The sequence below is a fragment of the Pinus tabuliformis genome, chromosome 2_1, assembly GCF_031772625.1.
Source record: "Pinus tabuliformis cultivar Carrire ecotype Pingquan chromosome 2_1, CPIR1, whole genome shotgun sequence".
NCBI lineage: Eukaryota > Viridiplantae > Streptophyta > Pinopsida > Pinales > Pinaceae > Pinus > Pinus tabuliformis.
The window spans coordinates 182,964,934-182,975,552 of record NC_142299.1 but is presented as its reverse complement, the minus strand read 5'-3'; the positions used below and the strand labels follow the sequence as shown (position 1 = coordinate 182,975,552).

The 10,619-nt window shown below is 37.0% G+C and overlaps 1 pseudogene across 1 annotated transcript; it reads right to left on the bottom strand.

Annotated features, from left to right (window-relative positions):
* Positions 1–4,323: 4,323 nt before the first annotated feature.
* Positions 4,324–10,228, bottom strand: LOC149199327 (putative ABC transporter C family member 15; annotated as a pseudogene). The gene is made up of 10 exons (XR_016253764.1): positions 7,871–10,228; positions 7,594–7,680; positions 6,747–7,448; positions 6,484–6,643; positions 5,907–6,206; positions 5,578–5,792; positions 5,181–5,485; positions 4,973–5,036; positions 4,527–4,766; positions 4,324–4,424 (listed from the first exon to the last, which is right to left on the bottom strand). The product of XR_016253764.1 is annotated as a putative ABC transporter C family member 15 (transcript).
* Between the last annotated feature and the right edge of the window lie 391 nt (positions 10,229–10,619).

The window sequence follows — 10,619 nt, the reverse complement described above, 5'->3', positions numbered from 1 at the left end:
AGGACTGCACCAGTACAAAATCATTGTAAAAGAAGTTTCTAATTTGAAAGAAGATAGAGACATATTGCAGCAGGAGGTTTTCACCCACATTGGGTTTCCACCTTACATCTTGTGTTCTTTGGTGTGACTATCTGTTTTCTTCGTTCATGTTCATTATTTTATGGTACTGACATGCAAAAATAATTCAAAGAACAAATAAGGAAGATTTATTAAAAGAATTAGATAATACTGATTCACCCCCCCTCTCAGTATTATTTCCAACAATAAACAGCACTTTGTTCCTCATGTAAGAGGGTACTTATTTAGAATGTCGAATGTAACATATGCAATCTACATGTATGCCCTAACAACAATGTGCATGCACTATTTAGTACGACATGGATCCTAGCCCCTAGTAATGAATGGAGCAAGGACTACTATGCAACTCTTGGACATTGACATTTATGTTGTGAATTTTCTTTTCTCAAGAGTTCATAAATGAAATGTTCTGACATTTTCATGTTCAGAGTTATCCTTTCCTTTTTCAGTTCAAATGATATCCAATTTTTTAGCAAAATTTTGCTCTGTCCTAATTTGGAAATAAAAAGTTCATATTCTGATTATTCTTTTGTTATCATTCACAGGATTTTGTTTCAGATGATTCAATCTTCTGTGGGGTTTTTTGATGGCCATGGTCCTTATGGTCATCTTGTTGTTCGCAGGGTTAGAGGTTCATTACCAGTGTAACTGCATTCTTTTTGGCAATCTTTCAAGGATAAAGCAAACAACATCAATGCTACTGATACATACAATAATAAAAAGAAGGCCAAAAATGCCCAAAATGACTTAGGTGGTGATGGCCAAGTCAGTTCAACAAAGGAATCCAATCTTTTTTCTGCCTGGAAAGACACCTACCTGAAAGGAATCCAGTCTTTTTTCTTTTGCAGATACGTATCACCTACATTTCGGCCTTGAGGAAGTTTCTTATTCACACAAATTCAGGGTTATTTCTGTGTGGTTAACCTACACTATTTTGAGGGTAATTGAATGATGTTTGGAGCACAATATGTGGATTGATTTTGAATTCAACATTCTGTCTGCACAAGTGTGTCCTTCGATCTTGTACTTCAAACCCCTTAAGTTGTTCTACGTAGACTTCCTCTTTAAGCAAGCCATGTAAGAAATCAATCCTAACCTCCATTTGGTGTAGGATCCATCCTTGAGAGGCAACGAGAGAAATAATAGATCGGATAGTGGTATATTGGAAACCGGTGCAAATATCTTGTCATAGTCCACTCCTTCCTTTTGAGAGAAGCCTCAAGCAACGAACCTGGCCTTATCTGTTTCAGCACTCCCATCAAATCCATGTTTGATTTTGTAAGGCCATTTAGAAGTAACCACAGACTTGTCCTTGGGTCTAAGAACCACGTCCCAGACATCATTCTTCATGATAGATTCATATTCCTCATTCATCGCATCCTTCCCGAATTGGTGCTTTATGGCTTCTTCGAACATACATGGCTCATATTGAACAATAATACTCATAGCAACTAAGTACCCTTGATACCTATTTGGCTTCTTACTTTCACAGAATTTCCCTCTTGGAGCGATATGTCTTTCAGCATCTTCGAGAGTATTTTTGAGCCAGAAAGATATTTTCCTTGAGGTATAGGTATCACTAGGTGGTGGATCAATGGGATCCATTGGGCCTTCAACATCAGGCATAGGTTCATCTGAAGGAGGTTCATCCTATTTTTCCACAACATCATCATTATTGTCCTTCCTTGGAGTGGGGATATTGTTATGAAACCAGCTCACAAAAAGATAGAAAAGAGAGATCCACGCCTTAGAATTCAGCCTCTTCGAGGGGGCAACCTCCTTTACATTACATAAATGAACAATTCTTGGATGATACAAATGACAAAACCTCCTTTCTATATATAGGAGTCTAAGGAGTCACAATGTAATCCAGCCGACTTAACAATAATAATATAAAGCCACAAAAATAACAATAGAGGGATTCTATGGGGCACATAAATAACAATATGGGGGTAATAGGGGCACAACAATAAAAATAGGGAGTATAACTACAATAGTAATGGGGCAATCACTAGTATTATAGGGACCCAACAGAGATCTTGGGTCTTCCCAAGGGCAATATCTTCATCGAAGGTGACATCATGGCTAACTTCCACATCTCTTTGTCCAAGCACATAGATTCTATATGCCTTTGAATTCTCACTATAGCCCACAAATATACCTTTCTTCCCAGATGCTTCCAACTTGTTTCTTTTCTCTTTATACACATGAAAATACACAAGACATCCATATATTCTAAAATGAGAAACATCAGGTTTCTTACCAGTGAAAACTTCTTCAGGTGTCTTAAAATCCAGTTCTTGACTTGTGCCACACGTGTGAGAGAAAAGAGAGCCCAATAGTTGTACAAACCAATGGGAGTAGGAGAGAGAAGAATACGAGTGTTGATGATGATGCCAAATGAGTTGAGAGGTCACGGGTGAAGAGTCATGTCCATTGGGCTTCATGAGCCTCCATGATGATGTGGCCAACCTGAACAATTTGCACATGTGTGGGCATAAATTCAAAATCTCACACTTCTGCTTGTCCAAATGCGATGATTTTTATATCAATTTTGGTCTCTCTCATAAAGTGAAATTTAATGCAATCATCATCTCCATCAAATGAATTGTCCCAAGGTGGAATTTGGCCCTAGTTGCCAATTTTAACACTTTTGATCTTTCAATGGTCTTAAGTTCCAAATTTCACTCCACTAAAACCTAAACCCTTAGTAATGATGAGAAAGTTTTAAATGGGGGAGAAAGCATAGTATGAATTCTATAGAAAGTTTGGAATGATCCCTCATTACATTTTAATTGGCATGGAAAGAACATTAAACTAAGGAGATAACTCCCTATACTTTCATACAAAGGAGATAACTCCCTGTACTTTCATGGAATTGTTTTCAAAGTTTCAATTTTAATTTGAGAGCCACTCTTATAATCAATCACGTGCATTCTAAACTTTTCATTTAAACAAGACACAACTTTTCATTTAAACAAGACAATTTATACTTTTCATTTAAAAAAGACACTTTATACTTTTGTCAGTCAGTGTTGAACTTTTATCATAGTGAATGTGTTGAACTTTTATCATAGTGAATTTAAAACATTTAATGGAGTATGAAACTTTTTAAAAGAACATATTTAATTTTTGTGCCAAAAAAAATGTGTGCAAGTTCCTCCCATAGCTAAAGTGAAGTTTTAACTCTGATAAAAATGAAAATTTACCTCAACTAGGTGAATTAGAAGATTTTTTGAAGTTGATGTAGAATATCTTTTTTTATATTGAAAATTTTAATTAAAAAAAAAAAAAAAAACAAACAAAACAAAACTTGTTAAACTGAATATTAGTTAAAACAACCACTCAAACCAATATTTTCATCATTATTCAAAAGAAAAGATTACACAATATATATATATATATATATATATATATTGAAAAAAATAATTAAATAAAAAATAAATTGCTTTTAAAGAACAAAAAGCCTATGTCTATTTTGTACATCTCTCATTTTTTCTTATATTTTTTTCCCTCTTTTGGGCATATTTGATGGTTAGATAGTAGAATTCTCAAATTCTTACTCATTGAAATATTAGGTAACTTTAAAAGTTTATAACTGCAAAATATTATGAATAAAATTGAGTTGGTTCATTGCATGAAGGAAAAAAACACATTAACAATTAGCCATCACTTATTATTAAGACCTATAAATAACAAGACCTATGAACCTTGACAAGTATATCATAGCTTGTTTGGTAGAAATGAGAATAAAATGTTGATGTGAATTGGCATAGTATTACTACATATAGAGGTCAGAACTAAAATAGAAACAAAAAAAATGCAGATGTGAAACTCAAAATAATAGAATCAAAGCAGGAAAAAAAAGACAAATTAGTTAGAGGCACCTTACATCCAACTGCACTGCCTGTACAAATCCAAGTTGTCTGGAGTTCTCCAATATTACCTTGATTACCTTGTTGAAGTGATAAAAGTTACACAGGAAAAAGGGTAAACTCCATTTGTATATAACAAGTGAAAAATCATAACTGTCAAAGTCAGTCAAAGTCACTGATAGGAGTTATTGAACTCTTCTTAAGGACTTAAATATAGAATATTATCAGAAAATAATGAGCTTACATGGTAGCTCATAGTCTACTATATTGTATCTCTATATTGTACATTTATCCAGCTTGAGTTTTAGGGAAATGAAGATTTTTCTCCATTCTATTGTAAACCCAATATGACCAATGTCCAAAGCTCTAGTTAAGATATCTATTGGATGGAGTACTCTGAAACAAGTTTTGCAAATGCAGAAAATTTGTTGCTGAGTAGTTTGGATGGAGTGTCATACTCAGCAATTTGTCCTGATTCAAAACAAATACAAAGTAAGTAAAAAATGAAATGTGTCCAAAAAAATAGTAACTGTAACAAAACACTAGAAAATAAACAACTAAAAAATGTTATACCATCCTTTAATAGGAGAACCATATCACTCTCAATAACAGATGGAATCTGATGTGCTATAGTAATGACTGTGCAGGTAGAAAATTGGTGGCGAATTATTTGCTGAATAAACCCATCAGTTGCAGTGTCAACTGAGGCAGTTGCCTCGTCAAGGACTAGTATCCGACTTTGTTTTAGTAGTGCCCGTCCCAAACAGACAAGCTGGCATTGACCCACACTCCAGTTTCCTCCATTCTCAGACACTGTACAAGAGATCATTCCATTAAATTCGATTCTCAATTTTCATTCTAAAAAAAGGGGTCCTAGAGACCAGGTAGGTCTCAAGGACACCAAAAAATAAACAAAACATGAGCACTAAGATGGAAAGCAAATAGTAGAAATAGCTACTGTAAAAGGTTTTATTTTTCTCCTTCAGGACTTCCATTGAATGTGATAAAGACACACAGACCTGAGGAATCAAGTTTCTTTTCTTTTGCTCGTACAATCTCACCAAGTTGGCACTTGTCCAAAGCCTGAAAGCACAAGCAAAATCGAAGTAGATTCATAAACAATAAACTTACAGCAAGATCCTCAGGGAAATATCTATATTCTTCAAGGCAAGAATAATTGGCGCTAAAATTGATACTAATGCTTATAGAATATGAAGCAGAACTAACCTTCCAAATCTCATCATCCAAGCAATCTTCGAGAGGATTCAAATTATTTCTTATAGTGCCTTCAAACATTGTTGGTTCTTGGGGAATAATGCCTAATTTGGATCTTAGGTCTTGGAGGCCTATGGATGAGATGTCGACTCCATCAATGACAATTCTGCCCGTTGTTGGTTCCACAATGCGAAAATGGATTGAATAAGAGTAGATTTGCCACTTCCTGTCCGCCCCACAACTCCCACCTTCGTGCCTCCAAGGAAAGTGCATGTAAGGCCTTTCAAGACAAGCGGAAGATGTGGTCCATAACGCACCTGATTGTATGGATCAAATTTATAGATGAACTGACATGCAAATTACTAGCATTGAATGCGTGAAAAAGAGTCTATTTGTATTGAGTTCTGACCTGCAAATCAGTTAGATCTATCGTTCCTCTAGATGGCCAGTTGGAGTTTGGTCTACAATTCTCTATAATCACTGGTGACTCACTGGGAATTCGTGAATACTGCATTATTCTCTCCGCTGACAACATGTTGGTCTTCACATAACAAAGGCACCATATTACCCAGGCTTGTACCATGTTCAGACTTAGACTATATGTTACTGCCAACCCTGCAGTGCCTGTTAAGGTGCCATTTCATTTACTTTCATATTTCATTATAAAGAATATGTCTAGTTTGCTGAGATCAGTTTAGGAAAAATAATTGTAAGCCAAGATAGTGCTTCTGTACCTACTTGGGCTAATTACATCTTGAGGCAAGCGAATGAGGAACACCAAAAAGAATGCAAACACAAGATTTGACAGAAAATCCATCCGAATGCCAAGCCACTCATTGGCTCCAACATTGTGGAGACTAGGTCTCATATATATATATCAATCAACTCGAGATTTCTTTCCATGAATCGAAATTCCTGGTCAAAACTTCTAATGGTGGCTGCTCCAAAGATTGATTCTCCAAAATGTTGTACAATTGGAGCTCTACAAACTGATGCCAGCCGAGCTAGTTCCCTAGCTGATATTATGTAGTATTGTTGCATGCAAGGAAGGTCAGAGGAGTTACAAAAATTCTCTTATTACTATAAAAACCCAAAAGAATGGAAACAAAGAAATACAGATAAACTATTGTCATGACAGAATCCTGATGCAACTTAATCTATTTGATAACATCCTTTTCAATCAGATTATGAGATCTACCTACAGCAAACCTTGAAGTAGAAATCAAACTCTCTTATCGCCAATTTATGTTCCTCTCAGAAAATTAAATTTTGCAAGTTCGTATTTATTATTATTGAGAAATACAAAGAATACCTGATACCATATACAACTTGCACACTGGTATAAACACAATGAAGACCTGCCAAACAATATGAGACATGACTGCAATGATCCCCAAAAGTTGTATAAATGCAAAAGCCAATTCTCCTAGTTGAGAAGGAATCAATGTGTCCACTGCACTCTGATCAGTTGATGCCTGCCAAGAAATAGAGAGCTTGTTACTGACCCACTAGAATCAAATGATTTCCTCCTCTCTCAGGAAAGGTATTAGCCTATTAAAACAATAAATGTCAACTGACCCGATTCAGTATTCGCCCAGATGGAGTTGCATCAAAGAAGGACATTGGTGCACGAAATATACACCTGTGCAGAGTGCTGAAAAGCTGATTAGGAGTTTTAAGTCCAACCAATGAAAGAGGCATAGACCTCACAAGAACACACAGGGAGCTGCTTAATGTCAAAGCAACATAAACCAGAATGAAAAGGGACTTTCTCATAGGGGAACTCTCATTTTCTTTTGTAGAGGCTTCCGATGTCATCCAGAGGTTACTACATATTTGAAGTAGCTGACTTATTATTTGGGCCAGTAGTATTAGAGGTATCAAAGTACCATTGTATGCAGCAATAATGTAAGACCAGTATACCGACATGCTTACCCTACCTCTCTCTCTTTCTTCTTCATGTACAAGTTGTGAATTTTTATTCTCTTTATCCAATCTTTCTTTGTGGTTTTCTGGTTCAACCTCTTCCTCTACATCTATTGAGTTCTGAACACCGCACTGCTCCAGTGTGTCACTGGCAGTAAAATTTTTCACTGCAGCTGTATTTCCAGGACATGAGCTTTCAACAAATCTCTCTGATGTGTACACTTTAGATTTCTCCATAGCAGAAATAGCTTTCAAATCTTTCTGATGTGCACCAACTAATTCCACAAAATCTGTGCCTGATTGTAAGATGTCATCATATCTGTCAACCTGAGTAATTTCACCATCTCGCATTACCTGTGAAGAATATCATTTACATCAACAAAATATGGATCACTTATCTCCTCGTCTCAATAAATGATCAATAAACCCACTACCCCCTTACCAATTACATTGAAAATTTTAATATCACTAGAGCAGGATGAAAGAAATTCAAACCTACCAGAATGATGTCAGCAGAGGGTAAAAACTCCACTTGATGAGTTACATAGACTACAGTCTTTGAACCTAGAATACCAAGTATGCATTCCTATAACAAGTAAGTCCAATTTCTTAGATGTTTATGGACATGAATTTGCAGCGGCACAACCAGCAATGTATATTATCCAGACTGAACAATGAATTGTAGAGTGCTACTGTAGAGCTTCATCATTCCATCAAAACATTAAAACTAATTAATTCATCAAACCTACAGTATGTAAAGGATAAGAGAAACATACTTGGAAAATATGTTTTCCGGTATGTGCATCCACAGCACTAAAAGGGTCATCAAAAATATAAATGTCCACATCTTGATATAAAGCACAGGCAATTTGTATTCTCTGTTTTTGTCCACCACTCAAATTTAACCCTCTTTCTCCAATGTCTGTCTCGTCCCCATAAGGAAAAAGTTCAAGCTCTTTTTTCAATGCACAAGCATCAAGTACACTATTGTATCTAATAGTATCCATCTGCTTTCCAAAGAGAATAGCGTCTTTAATTTTCCCACTTTGTATCCAAGGAGACTGAGGGACATATGCTTTGGTACCACTTAAGCTAACAGAGCCTGATATTTTTGGTATTTCACCTAATATGCAGGATAAAAGGCTTGATTTTCCTGAACCAACAGTTCCACATACTGCAACCCTCATGCCTCTCTCTAGTTGGACATCTAAACCTCTTATAGTTGGACTAGAGGAATCGGGATTCCAAGAAAATATCCCTCCTTGGATTGGAAGCGCGAAGTCTGTTGACTCCTTTGATACCTTTTCTACCCCATCATGTTGCAGCTCTTCCTCCTGCAGAAAGGCCACAATGCGATCTATTGACACTTTAGTTTGAGCAATCTGAGGGATTAAGCCAGGAAGCATGCCCATAGCTCCCTGAAGTGTCCCATAGGTTGCGAGTACAGAAAGAATTCTCCCTGCTGTCAAAGGCACTCCTATAAGCATACACGTACCAAAAGTTGCAACAATGATAAATATTGGTCCAACGGAGGAAACAGATGTTGTGATAGCTGATGCGTAAACATATTTTTGTAGCCAACTATATTCTGCCTGCCTCAAAATTTCTAGTTTCCAAAGAAATCTTGTCTCCCAAGCCTACAATTTTAAGATTCTCATAATTTTTAATGTCTCCGATGTGGCCTTCATGCTTTTGTCTTTTTCTTCCATTATTCTCTCCTGAAATTTTTCTTGCAATTTTGCAAGTGGGAAATTTGGCAACATAACTGCAAATGAGGCTGCCAACCCTGAAAATGCTGCCAAGCCCGACATCTGATATAGAATAATGAAGGCCAGAACAAATTGAAGAGGGAAAATCCAAATACTATGCATATAGTAACAGAAACATGAAACATTCTGAACATCTACACTCATGTAGTTGATAATCTCTCCGCTTGTAAGCTTCTGTCTTGACTGACTGGAAAGCAACAAGCCATTCCTCTATATAATAGATGTCAATGCTGCTCTAACCCGTAAAGTTAACTGATGTTGTTTGAAAAACCCTTGTCGCTGTGACAAAGACTCTAATACCTTTGCCACAAAAAAAAGCACAAACTAGCACATAGCCTTGACTTTCAAACTGTTTCTTTCCACCTAGAAACTGAACAAAGGCATTTATAAAACATGGACCTACATATGATGCACAAGTCTCCAGTGCTGCTAAGAATGCAGTCAAAAGTACTTCCTTCCGAAAAGATAGGAGTAAGGCTTTTGCTAATAAGCCTGTATCACCTTTGGCCTCTAGCTGAGCTCTGAATTTAGGGTATAATTGGCCTGTCCTGTCCGCCTCTGCAAAGGGCTCTTATAACCAACAGCAAGCAAAGGACTCATCCAAGAAAATGACAGCCGACTGAGAAGGTTGGTTGTTGCATAAGTAGAGACTGCGTTAATGTTTCCACATTTTTGGGGATTGTCTTTCAAGAGAGGTTCTAGAATGGTCTGTGAGGAGGACTCTACACCACTTCTGGCACAACAACTAGTATAACACAAGCAAGCCAAAATGAGAACAGCCATAATTTCAACAAAGATATCAACAGCAACGCTTCTTTGTTTTGTCAACCGTTGAATGTCGAGGACGATGAAGAAAGCCTGCAGAATGAATGATAGACTCCACCACAACTGCAATAAAAGTGGAAACTTCTGTTTACCTTCTTTTCTGAAGGAGCGATGAACATAAGCTGACATTGTAACCCAAGTCAGAGCCTGGACAATATACTCGCCCACATTTTCAAAACCTTCAGGCCTCTCCTTCAGCCACCAATACACAGGGCTCCATATCCCGAGAACGCTATAGCATATACACAGAAAAATGCAACCACCTAAAGCCAGCTTTTGCATAATCCCCAGTTTAAACTTACTCGAAAAGCTGTTAAATGGAACAGGAGGTGTAGGTGGCCGAGGTGTGCGAAATTTACACCTTGTCCAACACAGTTCAAGGATGACAGAAACAAGAAAGAGCAAATTAAGCCCAATTGCAAGTGCATGTCGAAAGAACTGCCCTCCAAAAAGAGCTCTAAGTCCCTCCCACCCAACTGTTTCACCCATTTCCAGCCAGAGGGTATTGTTATTCTTGTTTAGTGCCCCTATGGCTTCCATGACTGCAAACAAATAATTTACTAACAATATCAACAAAGTGCCTTATGAGTATATCTACTTCAGTACCCACATGAAAAAGTGCCAACAGAGCTCTTGGTTACCATTACCATTTATAAATGCACATACATATTGGGCTTCATACAACAAGGATGTTGCAGTGCAAAAACCTTCTTGTTTACTGGATTAAATAATTCTAGAAGCAGCATAAACATAACTAGCACTGAGAGATGGTGAGATTGAATAACAGGGCAATAACTGATACTTGTATACTTGACATGCCTGGGTAGCTGGCTGCATGCGCTCTCCCTCTTTCATTCTGGTGGGCAAGATGCAAACATTTAAAAGAACAGAGAAATGGGTGTATCAATTGAATGCTTTGTTAAAATATTTA